Consider the following 18265-nt stretch of genomic DNA (forward strand, 5'->3'; position numbering starts at 1 on the left):
CAACAACTTTGACATGGCCAATGACAGATTTGCACAGGATTTTGTTTGCAGCCATTTATGTGGCATGTCCAGTCCATTCTACGACATGAACCTCAACTCGGGTGTAACGTCCCGTTGGCGTGAGAGCAAGTCCAAGAACTCTGTTGATTCCATTTGTTGAACGGTAGCTAATAGCACCCATCTGATTGACATTGCAAGTGACAGAAAACATATCTCATTTGATGGGAGGGTTGAAATGCATCTGGGCCCAAGCAACCCAGGGTTACATACCAAAGGTCTCCACCGCCACTGAGGCTTCTTTCTGCCAAAGACGCTTTAAATTCAAGGCCACATGCGCCGCTCTGTGTGCTAGCTTCGGCAGCACATATGAAAAATTGGATTACGATACAGAGAAGATTAGCATGGCCCCTGCGCAAGGATGACACGCAATTTCGTGAAGCGTATCCAACTTTTGAAGCCCTCACGCTGCGCTTTATGTGCCAGTTATGGTAGCAGTTTTTCCTTGCTCAATGTGTTAACATAAGTTCTTACTTCACGAGATCGAATTGATGAGCACCCGAGTTGCTGAAAATTGCGCATCCTGCATCGGACATGTCGGAATGCAGATGCTTTGTGTTCAACAGCCAGTTTCCGCGTGACTTAAAATTGACTGCCACAGGTGAAAATGATTATTTGAAATAGTTGTGGTGAAGCAGGGAGACATGGAAAACATTCAGAATAGGTGCCCTCGAGGACCGGAGTTTTTGACCCCTGGTTTAGGGAGGGCTTTTAAGTTAATAGTCTCCTCACAGCGTTGATGTGGAAGACTGTCCGTCCGTTCCATCATGTGTCAGACTAAAAGGGACACCTTGACAGTCAGGGGTATCAGCTTAAGCCTTTTATTTTCCACAGATGATTTCAGGATTGCTCCTGCTTCTGTTTAGATTGTGTTAAACTTTTGCCTTTTCCTAAATATTTCCGTGGTGACTAACTGAATGAGAATTTGCGCAGTTTTTGTTTATTCTGCTAACTCCAATCCTTTAAGAAGGATGAAAACAAGAGTTTGAAGTGCACCTTTTCCAGTCAGGTAATCCTAAGTGGCTCCACCGTTGCTGGGACACTCAATCATGACACCCTGTCTGTGGTCAGCGTTTGTCACAGAGACCCCATGTTGGCTTGGTCACCAGACTCTATTAGTGTGCCATGTGCACATTCACTGTCTATTGTAATTAACACCCAACGCTGTCCATCTCTGGAAAGGCTTGTGGAAAATTCCATCCCTTCATCATACATACAGTTTTTGTTTAACCAAAGATTTCTGTGAAGACTAACAGGGTTCGTGGGTTTATTTTGAGCACCCAAGCTAATACCTGGGAGGGGTGGAGAAAAACACAACCTCTACATTGTCAAAGACGGACTTGCGCGTGATATTAAGATTGGAGCCATTTCTGCGTCACGCCCAGTCAAATGCACGAAGTCAATCGAGATTGGGCATATTTTCCTGTTTAAACGTGAGCAAAGAGCAATTCATCTTGGAAGCTGAAGATGGGTTCATGTCCGAGTAGCCGAAGTCACGGAATTTAGGCTCCTGTCGCTTGTGAAGCGAGCATTGTGCTACATCTCAATGTCACCTCACAATTCTACTGAGGGGACTGAGAAATCCCCCGTTTGTTCCGCTAGACTTTACAGGGAGGGATATTGTCAATGTATTAGTCTCCTCGAAGCGTTGATGTGGAATACTGATGGTGCCGTCCACAAAATGCGGCAGGCTAAAAGTGAGACCTTGACCGTCAGGGGTATCAGCGAAAGGCTTTTGTCTTCCGTAGTTCAGACAAGCATAGCTCATGATTTTTCTTCAGATCGCATAAATCTTTCGCCTTTTACTAAAGAATTCCGTGAGGAAAAAACTGCATGAGATTATGATTAATTTTTGCTGGCTCAGTTTCTTCTGAGCTCTTGTGGGTGTTGAAAATAATTATAACAGAAATTATAGGAGTCCTTTTCAAGGATGGGAAACCAAGTGGCCAAGCCATACCTGGGAACGGGCTTGATGACCCTCTATCTGTGGTCAGAGTTTGAAACGGAGACCCCATTTTGGCTTTGTTGCCAGGCTACTTGAGTGAACTCTGTGCAACTATTCATCGCATACAAGAAATAACGCCAAACACGACGCTTCCCTGGAGAGTCTTCTGGACAGTTCAACCCATTGTTTGACCATACGTACAGTTTTTGTTTACCCAAAGATTTCTTTGTAGACTAACATGGTTTGTGGATTTATTTCGAGCTCCCAAGCTTAGACCTGGGAAGTGGAAACAACAACAACTTTGACATGGCCAATGACAGATTTGCACAGGATTTTGTTTGCAGCCATTTATGTGGCATGTCCAGTCCATTCTACGACATGAACCTCAACTCGGGTGTAACGTCCCGTTGGCGTGAGAGCAAGTCCAAGAACTCTGTTGATTCCATTTGTTGAACGGTAGCTAATAGCACCCATCTGATTGACATTGCAAGTGACAGAAAACATATCTCATTTGATGGGAGGGTTGAAATGCATCTGGGCCCAAGCAACCCAGGGTTACATACCAAAGGTCTCCACCGCCACTGAGGCTTCTTTCTGCCAAAGACGCTTTAAATTCAAGGCCACATGCGCCGCTCTGTGTGCTAGCTTCGGCAGCACATATGAAAAATGGGATTACGATACAGAGAAGATTAGCATGGCCCCTGCGCAAGGATGACACGCAATTTCGTGAAGCGTATCCAACTTTTGAAGCCCTCACGCTGCGCTTTATGTGCCAGTTATGGTAGCAGTTTTTCCTTGCTCAATGTGTTAACATAAGTTCTTACTTCACGAGATCGAATTGATGAGCACCCGAGTTGCTGAAAATTGCGCATCCTGCATCGGACATGTCGGAATGCAGATGCTTTGTGTTCAACAGCCAGTTTCCGCGTGACTTAAAATTGACTGCCACAGGTGAAAATGATTATTTGAAATAGTTGTGGTGAAGCAGGGAGACATGGAAAACATTCAGAATAGGCGCCCTCGAGGACCGGAGTTTTTGACCCCTGGTTTAGGGAGGGCTTTTAAGTTAATAGTCTCCTCACAGCGTTGATGTGGAAGACTGTCCGTCCGTTCCATCATGTGTCAGACTAAAAGGGACACCTTGACAGTCAGGGGTATCAGCTTAAGCCTTTTATTTTCCACTGATGACTTCAGGATTGCTCCCGCTTCTGTTTATATTGTGTTAAACTTTTTCCTTTTCCTAAATATTTCCGTGGTGACTAACTGAATGAGAATTTGCGCAGTTTTTGTTTGTTCTGCTAACTCCAATCCTTTAAGAAGGATGAAAACAAGAGTTTGAAGTGCACCTTTTCCAGTCAGGTAATCCTAAGTGGCTCCACCGTTGCTGGGACACTCAATCATGACACCCTGTCTGTGGTCAGCGTTTGTCACAGAGACCCCATGTTGGCTTGGTCACCAGACTCTATTAGTGTGCCATGTGCACATTCACTGTCTATTGTAATTAACACCCAATGCTGTCCATCTCTGGAAAGGCTTGTGGAAAATTCCATCCCTTCGTCATACATACAGTTTTTGTTTAACCAAAGATTCCTGTGAAGTCTAACAGGGTTCGTGGGTTTATTTTGAGCACCCAAGCTAATACCTGGGAGGGGTGGAGAAAAACACAACCTCTGCATTGTCATAGACGGACTTGCGCGTGATATTAAGATTGGAGCCATTTCTGCGTCACGCCCAGTCAAATGCACGAAGTCAATCGAGATTGGGCATATTTTCCTGTTTAAACGTGAGCAAAGAGCAATTCATCTTGGAAGCTGAAGATGGGTTCATGTCCGAGTAGCCGAAGTCACGGAATTTAGGCTCCTGTCGCTTGTGAAGCGAGCATTGTGCTACATCTCAATGTCACCTCACAATTCTACTGAGGGGACTGAGAAATCCCCCGTTTGTTCCGCGAGACTTTACAGGGAGGGATATTGTCAATGTATTAGTCTCCTCGAAGCGTTGATGTGGAATACTGATGGTGCCGTCCACAAAATGCGGCAGGCTAAAAGTGAGACCTTGACCGTCAGGGGTATCAGCGAAAGGCTTTTGTCTTCCGTAGTTCAGACAAGCATAGCTCACGATTTTTCTTCAGATCGCATAAATCTTTCGCCTTTTACTAAAGATTTCCGTGAGGAAAAAACTGCATGAGATTATGATTAATTTTTGCTTGCTCAGTTTCTTCTGAGCTCTTGTGGGTGTTGAAAATAATTATAACAGAAATTACAGGAGTCCTTTTCAAGGATGGGAAACCAAGTGGCCAAGCCATACCTGGGAACGGGCTTGATGACCCTCTATCTGTGGTCAGTTTTTGAAACGGAGACCCCATTTTGGCTTTGTTGCCAGGCTACTTGAGTGAACTCTGTGCAACTATTCATCGCATACAAGAAATAACGCCAAACACGACGATTCCCTGGAGAGTCTTCTGGACAGTTCAACCCATTGTTTGACCATACGTACAGTTTTTGTTTACCCAAAGATTTCTTTGTAGACTAACATGGTTTGTGGATTTATTTCGAGCTCCCAAGCTTAGACCTGGGAAGTGGAAACAACAACAACTTTGACATGGCCAATGACAGATTTGCACAGGATTTTGTTTGCAGCCATTTATGTGGCATGTCCAGTCCATTCTACGACATGAACCTCAACTCGGGTGTAACGTCCCGTTGGCGTGAGAGCAAGTCCAAGAACTCTGTTGATTCCATTTGTTGAACGGTAGCTAATAGCACCCATCTGATTGACATTGCAAGTGACAGAAAACATATCTCATTTGATGGGAGGGTTGAAATGCATCTGGGCCCAAGCAACCCAGGGTTACATACCAAAGGTCTCCACCGCCACTGAGGCTTCTTTCTGCCAAAGACGCTTTAAATTCAAGGCCACATGCGCTGCTCTGTGTGCTAGCTTCGGCAGCACATATGAAAAATTGGATTACGATACAGAGAAGATTAGCATGGCCCCTGCGCAAGGATGACACGCAATTTCGTGAAGCGTATCCAACTTTTGAAGCCCTCACGCTGCGCTTTATGTGCCAGTTATGGTAGCAGTTTTTCCTTGCTCAATGTGTTAACATAAGTTCTTACTTCACGAGATCGAATTGATGAGCACCCGAGTTGCTGAAAATTGCGCATCCTGCATCGGACATGTCGGAATGCAGATGCTTTGTGTTCAACAGCCAGTTTCCGCGTGACTTAAAATTGACTGCCACAGGTGAAAATGATTATTTGAAATAGTTGTGGTGAAGCAGGGAGACATGGAAAACATTCAGAATAGGTGCCCTCGAGGACCGGAGTTTTTGACCCCTGGTTTAGGGAGGGCTTTTAAGTTAATAGTCTCCTCACAGCGTTGATGTGGAAGACTGTCCGTCCGTTCCATCATGTGTCAGACTAAAAGGGACACCTTGACAGTCAGGGGTATCAGCTTAAGCCTTTTATTTTCCACTGATGACTTCAGGATTGCTCCCGCTTCTGTTTATATTGTGTTAAACTTTTTCCTTTTCCTAAATATTTCCGTGGTGACTAACTGAATGAGAATTTGCGCAGTTTTTGTTTGTTCTGCTAACTCCAATCCTTTAAGAAGGATGAAAACAAGAGTTTGAAGTGCACCTTTTCCAGTCAGGTAATCCTAAGTGGCTCCACCGTTGCTGGGACACTCAATCATGACACCCTGGCCGTGTCCAAATTAACAGGCTGCGACCTCCGAAGGCTGCTTTTTCGGCCGCATGACGTCACTTTCGGCGCGACACGACCGCGCGTGGTGTCCAAATTCACGGCTGTCACGTGCGACCTTCGAATCCAGCCTTGGAATTGGTCTTCGTTTCCATGGAGCCAAGGCCGCTTGGCGCAACATTTACGTTACGCCCCCATGTACTTTGCTCCTCTGTTCGACGCAGGCGATAAGTATTTGCGGTGGATTTATAAACGGCTTGGATAATCAATGGATAATCAGCGACGAGCGCCAGACCGAAGGCATCGGCTTAGCAAAACATTTGTATTATTTCATTTTAAACGATGGAACCCGAACTTTTCTTCATTTTATTTCACTTTTTAGTTTATTTCCATTTTGTTCTTGAGGAGAGGAGGATCACGCTTTCCCATCGCAGAGTTGTCCTTTATCGAAGGAATGAAGTAAGTTCTAAATCCGTCTATCAGCATTTTCACACTATTACCAACATTGACAGGTCAATAGGGTTATAACGTGATTGTTACAGATGAACTAAAAACATCAGTAGTGCAACTTCAGTAGTACATGTGTTAACTTCATAATAGAACAAATATCGAATGGAAATGATATAATTATATACATTCTGAAAGAGTTTTTATGAATTTAGATACTTGTGACGGCTTAATTGTCCCCGTGATTAGTTTGTAACCAAACACATACGTTTACATATGGCAAAACACCAGAATACCACTAGAGAGTTTAGGGCCAGAGTTATTAAAATTATGTTGGTGATACTGTAGGAATGATGCAAGCAAACGAAACAAGTACAATAATTAATGCGTTCATGTTTTTTTTTTTTTTATTCAAAACATTAACAGCCAAGAAGTCCATACTGCAGGATAAACCTGGGTGTGCCAGTGTTGGATCGTTTTTTCAATGGAGAGGATCTCCAAACTGACTTTCGCCTGAGCAGGGACTCATTCAGAGTGTTGCTGAACCTCCTGGACCAAGACCGACGACATGGATGGGGTGTCGAGATAGAGGTCCTTGTCTTTCTCTTCTGGCTGGCGAGTGGGGCATCATATCGGGTGGTGGCACGAGCATTTGGGATGCCGCGGTCCACTGCCCACTACATCATCCACCGGGTCACTGGGGAAGTGGTGGCTCTTCGCCACAGAGTCATCCACTTCCCCAACACTGCAGGAGACCTTCAGGCAGTGACCCAGGGATTTGCAGGGCTGGCGAAGCACCATGCATTTGCAAGAGCTGCTGGAGCAATAGATGGTTGTCATGTCCGAATCAAGCCTCCAAGTGGCCCTGATGGTCATGACTACAAGAACCGCAAGCTTTTCAGCAGCATAATCATGCAAGCTGTGTGTGACCATCAGGGTCACTTTCTGGACATATTCTTGGGTTGGCCTGGATCAGTCCACGACTCTAGGGTCCTCCGGCACAGCCCTCTTTACCAAAGAGGGCTGTATCCTCCTCCAGGGCACTTCATCTTGGCAGATGGAGGGTATCCGTGCCTCCAGCGACCACTCCCCCTCATCACTCCTTACAAGCGGCCGGTGCAGGGCGTGGGGGCCCGGCGCTTCAACGTTCATCATTCCAAGGCACGCTCAATAATTGACAGCACAATTATTGAGCACAGCCACACAAACATGGCAAAATATCAGAAGATGGAAAAATAGATTCAAATACAATGTAATGAATGGTTAATAAATCTATCCCATCTTTTGTAGTGACATTCACTTTGGAATGATGAAGGTGAGATTCCGGGCCATCTTTTTCCACGCCCTGGAGGTGCACCACACCTTTGCACCACATGTAAGTAAATAAAAAAAAAATGTATAATTGATACTTATACTTTCAATATGTTGCTCTTTATTCAGGATCAAATCATGTCCTGTTCAGTGCAATAACTATCAAATATAGCTAATATACAGCATTTCCTTTTTATTTCTTTTAGGTCATCGCTGCCTGTGCCGTCCTCCACAACATCTGCCTTGGGGTGGGAGACCTCATGGCCTCGGAGGACGAAGGGGAAGAGGAGGCTGCTGTGGAAGAGGTGGCTGACACAGTCGCTGGAGTGCAGTGGAGGGACCACCTGTCTGCTCAGGTGTCTGCCCTGGAGGAGGTACCAGAGGACCACGAGTATATTTAGGTATTTAAATACTTTTAACTGCACAATGGTATTTGAGCAATCATCCCATCAAATATGCCACAAAATAATCTTTAACTGAATCATCAAACAGCACAGCCACACAAACATGGCAAAATATCAGTAGATGGAAAAATAGATTCATATACAATGTAATGAATGGTTAATAAATCTATCCCATCTTTTGTAGTGACATGGCAGCCATCTATTGCCCGACCATCCCTGCAAACCCCCACGTAATGGATGATGTAGTGGACACTGCAACCGGTATGATGCCCCACTTCAAGTCACGAGAGGAAGATCAGGACTCTTGCTCGTGCCCCATCCATGTCATGGGTCCTGGAACAAAGGTTCCATCCATGCTCCAAATGAGTCCCTGCTCAGGCGAAAATTGGCAAAACAGCACTGACACACTCAGGTTTATCCTGCAACAGTTATGAACTGGGAAATGCTTTTTTATTTTCTGTGAATAGTTACTGTGAATTATAATGTACTTAATTTATGCCTTGTTTGTCCACCAGTTTTTCAATAAATTAAGTTTGTAAGCAAAACAGACATGGTGGAGTCTTCATATTATTGTAAAAGTTTTGGTCTTTCACAAACCTGGGCTTTTTCACTTTTGTCTGAAGAAGCTGATCTCAAGATGTCACTGGGATACGAACTAGTTCATCTGTTTTGAAAGTACCCCGGTTTTTGTTTACTTTTTAATGAATGTTATCTAAATTTCAGTCTTGAACACCAAGCATATTTCACTCATTTTTTATTTTGATCTATCATCTTTTCCATCAAAGTAAAAAACCTTTCAAAAGTCTCACTCCTCTCAATTGCCCTTCCCTCCTCTGCCAACCTCTGTCTCTCCAATTCCTGTCTCCGCATTGCTAAATCACGTCTGTATAGTTCAATCAATTCATCCTCTCTCCTTCGCTTTCTCCCTCTCAGTCGTTGCTCCGGCTGTTGGCCTCGCTCTTCTTCCTCTTCTACGACCACGACTTCTTCCTCCTCCGACCACGACTTCTTCCTCCTCCTCCTCCTCCTCTTGCGTCACCCTGGCCCGACTTGGCCCTGGGAGTTCTTCCGGGCTGGCCTGACTTGGCCCTGGTCTTTCCTCAGGGATGGAGGCAATTAGGACAGGGGGGGTGATGGACGGTCTCTGTCCGAGCACTCCATCCATAAGGTTGAACCAGGGCCAAGTATCGGCAGTAGCTCTCCCTGCCACCCCTTCGCCAGTGCCTGGGTTTTTGCAATCCTTTATATGAAAAGAAGCAAAAAGATAAAACAATTATATCTTCATTTTCACACACAAGAAAAAGAAATGTGGACTTCCATACTTTATACTTCATTTTTAAATTATCCCATTTTTTTTTGCCTGCAGGGGCGTCACTTTGCCCTGCAGCTCGAGCTTTTCCACGATGATCCTGTATTAAATAAATAAAAATGCATGCAAAAATAAAGGATGAAAAAAAGGGTAAAAAGATGCAAACATTAGTCAGAAATCCTGGTGTTATGGGTAACATGCAGATTTATGCACTTCAGTACATTAGTTCATGACCGTTTCAGTGCGTTTTATCATGTTAATGTGGAGGGTGATTCGCATATTATTCATTAATATCAGTAATTGGGGAGCACATTGCAGGAGGTACATGGAATTTATACAGGGCACATTCTGTGCTAGGATAAATAAACAGCTGCGTGTTAGCGCAAATCTAATTCAAACACAAATGGCTGATGAATGGAAACTAAAATTGCTATAGTGGGTCTCGCCATTCTTATGCGTTTTCCTTTTGATATTTTGAGTTTAAATGGATGTTAATAAGACAATAACCCGTCAAATATTTTTCCCGATAGTAATTGTATTTTTACCTCCATGCTGTGGCTGCGGAGAACTTGGCCCCCGTAAAGAGGCTGTCGTACTCCCCGCGCAGCTTGATCAGCCGCGCGGTCATCTCCTTGCTCCCTAAAACATAAGGAAAAGATTAAATAAAATAATGCTAACATACAGAAATAAGACAATTCAAATGTTTCAGCCGTACCTCCTATGCAATAGTTCTTAGAGCTACCTTAGTTATATTTGGCCGATTTCGCAACTAACAAAATTATCTTAAGCTGGAGCTAAATATCCAAACATTGCTGCCCAATATTTCTCATGAGTGATGTTTTAATATTGCATATAAAGAACTTATACTTACATCTGAAAGTGCACTCGGGTGAGGCGGAAGACGTGGCTTCGGTAGTTTGCATCTTGCGAGTGTAGAACGGTGTAGAAGAAGAGCGAGGCTTTTAAGGCTGCGAAGGTTGCATGCTCGTAGCCTTCACTCAGGGCCCGTTTCCATGGAGTTTCCACGGAAACGAGGACAGATTATAAAGCCAGTACTCGGAGGCCGCGTGAATTTGGACACCGGCGTAAGCGTCCTTGTCGCACCGGAAATGACGTCTTCTGTCCGCCATATTAGACATCGAAGGACGCAGCCTAGTTATTTGTACGTAGCTATCGAGCCTGTCCAAATTCACCACGGGTTATGCGGCCCATATAAGGCTACATGAGGAGGAGCCTTCTTAGGCTTCGAGGACCCAGCCTGGGAACTGGCCTTCGGAGGTCGCAGCCTGTTAATTTGGACACGGCCCCTGTCTGTGGTCAGCGTTTGTCACAGAGACCCCATGTTGGCTTGGTCACCAGACTCTATTAGTGTGCCATGTGCACATTCACTGTCTATTGTAATTAACACCCAATGCTGTCCATCTCTGGAAAGGCTTGTGGAAAATTCCATCCCTTCGTCATACATACAGTTTTTGTTTAACCAAAGATTCCTGTGAAGTCTAACAGGGTTCGTGGGTTTATTTTGAGCACCCAAGCTAATACCTGGGAGGGGTGGAGAAAAACACAACCTCTGCATTGTCATAGACGGACTTGCGCGTGATATTAAGATTGGAGCCATTTCTGCGTCACGCCCAGTCAAATGCACGAAGTCAATCGAGATTGGGCATATTTTCCTGTTTAAACGTGAGCAAAGAGCAATTCATCTTGGAAGCTGAAGATGGGTTCATGTCCGAGTAGCCGAAGTCACGGAATTTAGGCTCCTGTCGCTTGTGAAGCGAGCATTGTGCTACATCTCAATGTCACCTCACAATTCTACTGAGGGGACTGAGAAATCCCCCGTTTGTTCCGCGAGACTTTACAGGGAGGGATATTGTCAATGTATTAGTCTCCTCGAAGCGTTGATGTGGAATACTGATGGTGCCGTCCACAAAATGCGGCAGGCTAAAAGTGAGACCTTGACCGTCAGGGGTATCAGCGAAAGGCTTTTGTCTTCCGTAGTTCAGACAAGCATAGCTCACGATTTTTCTTCAGATCGCATAAATCTTTCGCCTTTTACTAAAGATTTCCGTGAGGAAAAAACTGCATGAGATTATGATTAATTTTTGCTTGCTCAGTTTCTTCTGAGCTCTTGTGGGTGTTGAAAATAATTATAACAGAAATTACAGCAGTCCTTTTCAAGGATGGGAAACCAAGTGGCCAAGCCATACCTGGGAACGGGCTTGATGACCCTCTATCTGTGGTCAGTTTTTGAAACGGAGACCCCATTTTGGCTTTGTTGCCAGGCTACTTGAGTGAACTCTGTGCAACTATTCATCGCATACAAGAAATAACGCCAAACACGACGATTCCCTGGAGAGTCTTCTGGACAGTTCAACCCATTGTTTGACCATACGTACAGTTTTTGTTTACCCAAAGATTTCTTTGTAGACTAACATGGTTTGTGGATTTATTTCGAGCTCCCAAGCTTAGACCTGGGAAGTGGAAACAACAACAACTTTGACATGGCCAATGACAGATTTGCACAGGATTTTGTTTGCAGCCATTTATGTGGCATGTCCAGTCCATTCTACGACATGAACCTCAACTCGGGTGTAACGTCCCGTTGGCGTGAGAGCAAGTCCAAGAACTCTGTTGATTCCATTTGTTGAACGGTAGCTAATAGCACCCATCTGATTGACATTGCAAGTGACAGAAAACATATCTCATTTGATGGGAGGGTTGAAATGCATCTGGGCCCAAGCAACCCAGGGTTACATACCAAAGGTCTCCACCGCCACTGAGGCTTCTTTCTGCCAAAGACGCTTTAAATTCAAGGCCACATGCGCCGCTCTGTGTGCTAGCTTCGGCAGCACATATGAAAAATTCGATTACGATACAGAGAAGATTAGCATGGCCCCTGCGCAAGGATGACACGCAATTTCGTGAAGCGTATCCAACTTTTGAAGCCCTCACGCTGCGCTTTATGTGCCAGTTATGGTAGCAGTTTTTCCTTGCTCAATGTGTTAACATAAGTTCTTACTTCACGAGATCGAATTGATGAGCACCCGAGTTGCTGAAAATTGCGCATCCTGCATCGGACATGTCGGAATGCAGATGCTTTGTGTTCAACAGCCAGTTTCCGCGTGACTTAAAATTGACTGCCACAGGTGAAAATGATTATTTGAAATAGTTGTGGTGAAGCAGGGAGACATGGAAAACATTCAGAATAGGTGCCCTCGAGGACCGGAGTTTTTGACCCCTGGTTTAGGGAGGGCTTTTAAGTTAATAGTCTCCTCACAGCGTTGATGTGGAAGACTGTCCGTCCGTTCCATCATGTGTCAGACTAAAAGGGACACCTTGACAGTCAGGGGTATCATCTTAAGCCTTTTATTTTCCACAGATGATTTCAGGATTGCTCCTGCTTCTGTTTAGATTGTGTTAAACTTTTGCCTTTTCCTAAATATTTCCGTGGTGACTAACTGAATGAGAATTTGCGCAGTTTTTGTTTGTTCTGCTAACTCCAGTCCTTTAAGAAGGATGTAAACAAGAGTTTGAAGTGCACCTTTTCCAGTCAGGTAATCCTAAGTGGCTCCACCGTTGCTGGGACACTCAATCATGACACCCTGTCTGTGGTCAGCGTTTGTCACAGAGACCCCATGTTGGCTTGGTCACCAGACTCTATTAGTGTGCCATGTGCACATTCACTGTCTATTGTAATTCACACCCAATGCTGTCCATCTCTGGAAAGGCTTGTGGAAAATTCCATCCCTTCGTCATACATACAGTTTTTGTTTAACCAAAGATTCCTGTGAAGTCTAACAGGGTTCGTGGGTTTATTTTGAGCACCCAAGCTAATACCTGGGAGGGGTGGAGAAAAACACAACCTCTGCATTGTCATAGACGGACTTGCGCGTGATATTAAGATTGGAGCCATTTCTGCGTCACGCCCAGTCAAATGCACGAAGTCAATCGAGATTGGGCATATTTTCCTGTTTAAACGTGAGCAAAGAGCAATTCATCTTGGAAGCTGAAGATGGGTTCATGACCGAGTAGCCGAAGTCACGGAATTTAGGCTCCTGTCGCTTGTGAAGCGAGCATTGTGCTACATCTCAATGTCACCTCACAATTCTACTGAGGGGACTGAGAAATCCCCCGTTTGTTCCGCGAGACTTTACAGGGAGGGATATTGTCAATGTATTAGTCTCCTCGAAGCGTTGATGTGGAATACTGATGGTGCCGTCCACAAAATGCGGCAGGCTAAAAGTGAGACCTTGACCGTCAGGGGTATCAGCGAAAGGCTTTTGTCTTCCGTAGTTCAGACAAGCATAGCTCACGATTTTTCTTCAGATCGCATAAATCTTTCGCCTTTTACTAAAGATTTCCGTGAGGAAAAAACTGCATGAGATTATGATTAATTTTTGCTTGCTCAGTTTCTTCTGAGCTCTTGTGGGTGTTGAAAATAATTATAACAGAAATTACAGGAGTCCTTTTCAAGGATGGGAAACCAAGTGGCCAAGCGATACCTGGGAACGGGCTTGATGACCCTCTATCTGTGGTCAGTTTTTGAAACGGAGACCCCATTTTGGCTTTGTTGCCAGGCTGCTTGAGTGAACTCTGTGCAACTATTCATCGCATACAAGAAATAACGCCAAACACGACGCTTCCCTGGAGAGTCTTCTGGACAGTTCAACCCATTGTTTGACCATACGTACAGTTTTTGTTTACCCAAAGATTTCTTTGTAGACTAACATGGTTTGTGGATTTATTTCGAGCTCCCAAGCTTAGACCTGGGAAGTGGAAACAACAACAACTTTGACATGGCCAATGACAGATTTGCACAGGATTTTGTTTGCAGCCATTTATGTGGCATGTCCAGTCCATTCTACGACATGAACCTCAACTCGGGTGTAACGTCCCGTTGGCGTGAGAGCAAGTCCAAGAACTCTGTTGATTCCATTTGTTGAACGGTAGCTAATAGCACCCATCTGATTGACATTGCAAGTGACAGAAAACATATCTCATTTGATGGGAGGGTTGAAATGCATCTGGGCCCAAGCAACCCAGGGTTACATACCAAAGGTCTCCACCGCCACTGAGGCTTCTTTCTGCCAAAGACGCTTTAAATTCAAGGCCACATGCGCCGCTCTGTGTGCTAGCTTCGGCAGCACATATGAAAAATTGGATTACGATACAGAGAAGATTAGCATGGCCCCTGCGCAAGGATGACACGCAATTTCGTGAAGCGTATCCAACTTTTGAAGCCCTCACGCTGCGCTTTATGTGCCAGTTATGGTAGCAGTTTTTCCTTGCTCAATGTGTTAACATAAGTTCTTACTTCACGAGATCGAATTGATGAGCACCCGAGTTGCTGAAAATTGCGCATCCTGCATCGGACATGTCGGAATGCAGATGCTTTGTGTTCAACAGCCAGTTTCCGCGTGACTTAAAATTGACTGCCACAGGTGAAAATGATTATTTGAAATAGTTGTGGTGAAGCAGGGAGACATGGAAAACATTCAGAATAGGTGCCCTCGAGGACCGGAGTTTTTGACCCCTGGTTTAGGGAGGGCTTTTAAGTTAATAGTCTCCTCACAGCGTTGATGTGGAAGACTGTCCGTCCGTTCCATCATGTGTCAGACTAAAAGGGACACCTTGACAGTCAGGGGTATCAGCTTAAGCCTTTTATTTTCCACTGATGACTTCAGGATTGCTCCCGCTTCTGTTTATATTGTGTTAAACTTTTTCCTTTTCCTAAATATTTCCGTGGTGACTAACTGAATGAGAATTTGCGCAGTTTTTGTTTGTTCTGCTAACTCCAATCCTTTAAGAAGGATGAAAACAAGAGTTTGAAGTGCACCTTTTCCAGTCAGGTAATCCTAAGTGGCTCCACCGTTGCTGGGACACTCAATCATGACACCCTGTCTGTGGTCAGCGTTTGTCACAGAGACCCCATGTTGGCTTGGTCACCAGACTCTATTAGTGTGCCATGTGCACATTCACTGTCTATTGTAATTAACACCCAATGCTGTCCATCTCTGGAAAGGCTTGTGGAAAATTCCATCCCTTCGTCATACATACAGTTTTTGTTTAACCAAAGATTCCTGTGAAGTCTAACAGGGTTCGTGGGTTTATTTTGAGCACCCAAGCTAATACCTGGGAGGGGTGGAGAAAAACACAACCTCTGCATTGTCATAGACGGACTTGCGCGTGATATTAAGATTGGAGCCATTTCTGCGTCACGCCCAGTCAAATGCACGAAGTCAATCGAGATTGGGCATATTTTCCTGTTTAAACGTGAGCAAAGAGCAATTCATCTTGGAAGCTGAAGATGGGTTCATGTCCGAGTAGCCGAAGTCACGGAATTTAGGCTCCTGTCGCTTGTGAAGCGAGCATTGTGCTACATCTCAATGTCACCTCACAATTCTACTGAGGGGACTGAGAAATCCCCCGTTTGTTCCGCGAGACTTTACAGGGAGGGATATTGTCAATGTATTAGTCTCCTCGAAGCGTTGATGTGGAATACTGATGGTGCCGTCCACAAAATGCGGCAGGCTAAAAGTGAGACCTTGACCGTCAGGGGTATCAGCGAAAGGCTTTTGTCTTCCGTAGTTCAGACAAGCATAGCTCACGATTTTTCTTCAGATCGCATAAATCTTTTGCCTTTTACTAAAGATTTCCGTGAGGAAAAAACTGCATGAGATTATGATTAATTTTTGCTTGCTCAGTTTCTTCTGAGCTCTTGTGGGTGTTGAAAATAATTATAACAGAAATTACAGGAGTCCTTTTCAAGGATGGGAAACCAAGTGGCCAAGCCATACCTGGGAACGGGCTTGATGACCCTCTATCTGTGGTCAGTTTTTGAAACGGAGACCCCATTTTGGCTTTGTTGCCAGGCTGCTTGAGTGAACTCTGTGCAACTATTCATCGCATACAAGAAATAACGCCAAACACGACGATTCCCTGGAGAGTCTTCTGGACAGTTCAACCCATTGTTTGACCATACGTACAGTTTTTGTTTACCCAAAGATTTCTTTGTAGACTAACATGGTTTGTGGATTTATTTCGAGCTCCCAAGCTTAGACCTGGGAAGTGGAAACAACAACAACTTTGACATGGCCAATGACAGATTTGCACAGGATTTTGTTTGCAGCCATTTATGTGGCATGTCCAGTCCATTCTACGACATGAACCTCAACTCGGGTGTAACGTCCCGTTGGCGTGAGAGCAAGTCCAAGAACTCTGTTGATTCCATTTGTTGAACGGTAGCTAATAGCACCCATCTGATTGACATTGCAAGTGACAGAAAACATATCTCATTTGATGGGAGGGTTGAAATGCATCTGGGCCCAAGCAACCCAGGGTTACATACCAAAGGTCTCCACCGCCACTGAGGCTTCTTTCTGCCAAAGACGCTTTAAATTCAAGGCCACATGCGCCGCTCTGTGTGCTAGCTTCGGCAGCACATATGAAAAATTGGATTACGATACAGAGAAGATTAGCATGGCCCCTGCGCAAGGATGACACGCAATTTCGTGAAGCGTATCCAACTTTTGAAGCCCTCACGCTGCGCTTTATGTGCCAGTTATGGTAGCAGTTTTTCCTTGCTCAATGTGTTAACATAAGTTCTTACTTCACGAGATCGAATTGATGAGCACCCGAGTTGCTGAAAATTGCGCATCCTGCATCGGACATGTCGGAATGCAGATGCTTTGTGTTCAACAGCCAGTTTCCGCGTGACTTAAAATTGACTGCCACAGGTGAAAATGATTATTTGAAATAGTTGTGGTGAAGCAGGGAGACATGGAAAACATTCAGAATAGGTGCCCTCGAGGACCGGAGTTTTTGACCCCTGGTTTAGGGAGGGCTTTTAAGTTAATAGTCTCCTCACAGCGTTGATGTGGAAGACTGTCCGTCCGTTCCATCATGTGTCAGACTAAAAGGGACACCTTGACAGTCAGGGGTATCAGCTTAAGCCTTTTATTTTCCACTGATGACTTCAGGATTGCTCCCGCTTCTGTTTATATTGTGTTAAACTTTTTCCTTTTCCTAAATATTTCCGTGGTGACTAACTGAATGAGAATTTGCGCAGTTTTTGTTTGTTCTGCTAACTCCAATCCTTTAAGAAGGATGAAAACAAGAGTTTGAAGTGCACCTTTTCCAGTCAGGTAATCCTAAGTGGCTCCACCGTTGCTGGGACACTCAATCATGACACCCTGGCCGTGTCCAAATTAACAGGCTGCGACCTCCGAAGGCTGCTTTTTCGGCCGCATGACGTCACTTTCGGCGCGACACGACCGCGCGTGGTGTCCAAATTCACGGCTGTCACGTGCGACCTTCGAATCCAGCCTTGGAATTGGTCTTCGTTTCCATGGAGCCAAGGCCGCTTGGCGCAACATTTACGTTACGCCCCCATGTACTTTGCTCCTCTGTTCGACGCAGGCGATAAGTATTTGCGGTGGATTTATAAACGGCTTGGATAATCAATGGATAATCAGCGACGAGCGCCAGACCGAAGGCATCGGCTTAGCAAAACATTTGTATTATTTCATTTTAAACGATGGAACCCGAACTTTTCTTCATTTTATTTCACTTTTTAGTTTATTTCCATTTTGTTCTTGAGGAGAGGAGGATCACGCTTTCCCATCGCAGAGTTGTCCTTTATCGAAGGAATGAAGTAAGTTCTAAATCCGTCTATCAGCATTTTCACACTATTACCAACATTGACAGGTCAATAGGGTTATAACGTGATTGTTACAGATGAACTAAAAACATCAGTAGTGCAACTTCAGTAGTACATGTGTTAACTTCATAATAGAACAAATATCGAATGGAAATGATATAATTATATACATTCTGAAAGAGTTTTTATGAATTTAGATACTTGTGACGGCTTAATTGTCCCCGTGATTAGTTTGTAACCAAACACATACTTTTACATATGGCAAAACACCAGAATACCACTAGAGAGTTTAGGGCCAGAGTTATTAAAATTATGTTGGTGATACTGTAGGAATGATGCAAGCAAACGAAACAAGTACAATAATTAATGCGTTCATGTTTTTTTTTTTTTTAATTCAAAACATTAACAGCCAAGAAGTCCATACTGCAG

At 44.5% G+C, this 18265-nt stretch overlaps 11 non-coding genes across 11 annotated transcripts; all 11 read left to right on the plus strand.

Annotated features, from left to right (window-relative positions):
- The first annotated feature begins 345 nt into the window (after positions 1 to 345).
- On the plus strand, positions 346 to 453 carry LOC148337777 (U6 spliceosomal RNA). Its single transcript, XR_015843037.1, has one exon. It is a non-coding gene; the product is annotated as a U6 spliceosomal RNA (small nuclear RNA).
- A 1365-nt stretch (positions 454 to 1818) lies between these two features.
- On the plus strand, positions 1819 to 1934 carry LOC148337778 (U5 spliceosomal RNA). Its single transcript, XR_015843019.1, has one exon. It is a non-coding gene; the product is annotated as a U5 spliceosomal RNA (small nuclear RNA).
- A 706-nt stretch (positions 1935 to 2640) lies between these two features.
- LOC148337779 (U6 spliceosomal RNA) lies at positions 2641 to 2748 on the plus strand. The gene has a single exon (XR_015843048.1). It is a non-coding gene; the product is annotated as a U6 spliceosomal RNA (small nuclear RNA).
- Positions 2749 to 4114: 1366 nt separating this feature from the next.
- LOC148337780 (U5 spliceosomal RNA) lies at positions 4115 to 4229 on the plus strand. The gene has a single exon (XR_015843068.1). It is a non-coding gene; the product is annotated as a U5 spliceosomal RNA (small nuclear RNA).
- Positions 4230 to 4935: 706 nt separating this feature from the next.
- Positions 4936 to 5043, plus strand: LOC148337781 (U6 spliceosomal RNA). Its single transcript, XR_015843038.1, has one exon. It is a non-coding gene; the product is annotated as a U6 spliceosomal RNA (small nuclear RNA).
- Positions 5044 to 11189: 6146 nt separating this feature from the next.
- LOC148337782 (U5 spliceosomal RNA) lies at positions 11190 to 11304 on the plus strand. The gene has a single exon (XR_015843069.1). It is a non-coding gene; the product is annotated as a U5 spliceosomal RNA (small nuclear RNA).
- A 706-nt stretch (positions 11305 to 12010) lies between these two features.
- LOC148337783 (U6 spliceosomal RNA) lies at positions 12011 to 12118 on the plus strand. The gene has a single exon (XR_015843044.1). It is a non-coding gene; the product is annotated as a U6 spliceosomal RNA (small nuclear RNA).
- A 1366-nt stretch (positions 12119 to 13484) lies between these two features.
- LOC148337784 (U5 spliceosomal RNA) lies at positions 13485 to 13599 on the plus strand. Its single transcript, XR_015843070.1, has one exon. It is a non-coding gene; the product is annotated as a U5 spliceosomal RNA (small nuclear RNA).
- Positions 13600 to 14305: 706 nt separating this feature from the next.
- On the plus strand, positions 14306 to 14413 carry LOC148337785 (U6 spliceosomal RNA). Its single transcript, XR_015843039.1, has one exon. It is a non-coding gene; the product is annotated as a U6 spliceosomal RNA (small nuclear RNA).
- A 1366-nt stretch (positions 14414 to 15779) lies between these two features.
- Positions 15780 to 15894, plus strand: LOC148337786 (U5 spliceosomal RNA). The gene has a single exon (XR_015843009.1). It is a non-coding gene; the product is annotated as a U5 spliceosomal RNA (small nuclear RNA).
- A 706-nt stretch (positions 15895 to 16600) lies between these two features.
- Positions 16601 to 16708, plus strand: LOC148337787 (U6 spliceosomal RNA). Its single transcript, XR_015843040.1, has one exon. It is a non-coding gene; the product is annotated as a U6 spliceosomal RNA (small nuclear RNA).
- Positions 16709 to 18265: the final 1557 nt, after the last annotated feature.

Source organism: Idiotropiscis lumnitzeri, chromosome 4, assembly GCF_059441095.1.
Source record: "Idiotropiscis lumnitzeri isolate Australia: NSW breed Sydney's pygmy pipehorse chromosome 4, RoL_Ilum_1.0, whole genome shotgun sequence".
Classification (NCBI taxonomy): Eukaryota; Metazoa; Chordata; class Actinopteri; order Syngnathiformes; family Syngnathidae; genus Idiotropiscis; species Idiotropiscis lumnitzeri.